Source organism: Hylaeus anthracinus, unplaced genomic scaffold (genome assembly GCF_026225885.1).
Source record: "Hylaeus anthracinus isolate JK02 unplaced genomic scaffold, UHH_iyHylAnth1.0_haploid 11978, whole genome shotgun sequence".
Lineage (NCBI taxonomy): Eukaryota > Metazoa > Arthropoda > Insecta > Hymenoptera > Colletidae > Hylaeus > Hylaeus anthracinus.
In genome coordinates, this window is record NW_026534326.1 from 1,929,207 (window position 1) to 1,930,188 (window position 982).

The window sequence follows — 982 nt, forward strand, 5'->3', positions numbered from 1 at the left end:
GTTTCAAATCACCTCCCGAACCACCTCTTTCAAGATGTTACAAAATTCTTGGGACACCCTGTATAAGAAAAAGTAAAACAATCGAATGCGAGCGACTCGACGGGAAAGGGTTAAATTCCAGTACGAAAGTGTCAACATCCGGAGTGTCTCGGTTCCGCAGGCAGTGGCACACGATTCTACGATTGATCGGAAATGCCAGATTCGAATAAACGGAATCGTAGACGGGAGGGCGACCGGAAGTCGCCATCACTGGAACGCGCAACGTATCGAGGAAAATATTACACGGGTACATGTTTCGGTTCGACGTTTCCGTTCGCCCGCCCGTCAACGGTTCGCGCGAGATTAATTCTTTCAACGATGTTCAACGAAGAGCAACGGACTGAAAAAACAGACGAATCGGCGTTTCGCAAATGAATTATTCTTCGTAACGAACGGTACAGAGTCGCGGTTATTCGTTAAGCACCAATATTTTCGCGGTCGATAACTCCATGCAAAAGGATTGAATCTGGCGATCTGGGAATACCGACGAACGGTTCGCGCGCGCGCGGGTGGGTGCGGGGGGGACCTGCGATCGTTCGGTTTGCGTCTGAGGAAGTTTGCCGATCGCGTCCCCGCCTGACCGTGTTTTTTTAACTTTCCCGGTACAGCGACGTTGGTTTACTTTACAAGGATATACAGTGTGTTGTCGCAGCTACTCGTCTCCGTCGAGCTTGGGTTAAAGGAAAAGAAACACCGGGTGCATCCAGACCGAGGTTCGTGAGGTGAGCGTGTGACGTCACAAATCGCTCCGTCCTTGTTTCTTACGCGCCCCACTCAGAGTTCTCGCTCTACTTGATACGTCACACGAGGCTCGATGCAGCTGGTCTCGCTCAACCGACGGCGACCGCAGCCGCGTAGCGAGTGAGCGAGCCGAAAAATGTCTCTACTATAACCAAAGAGAGAGAGAGAGAGAGAGAGAGAGAGAGAGAGAGAGAGAGAGAGA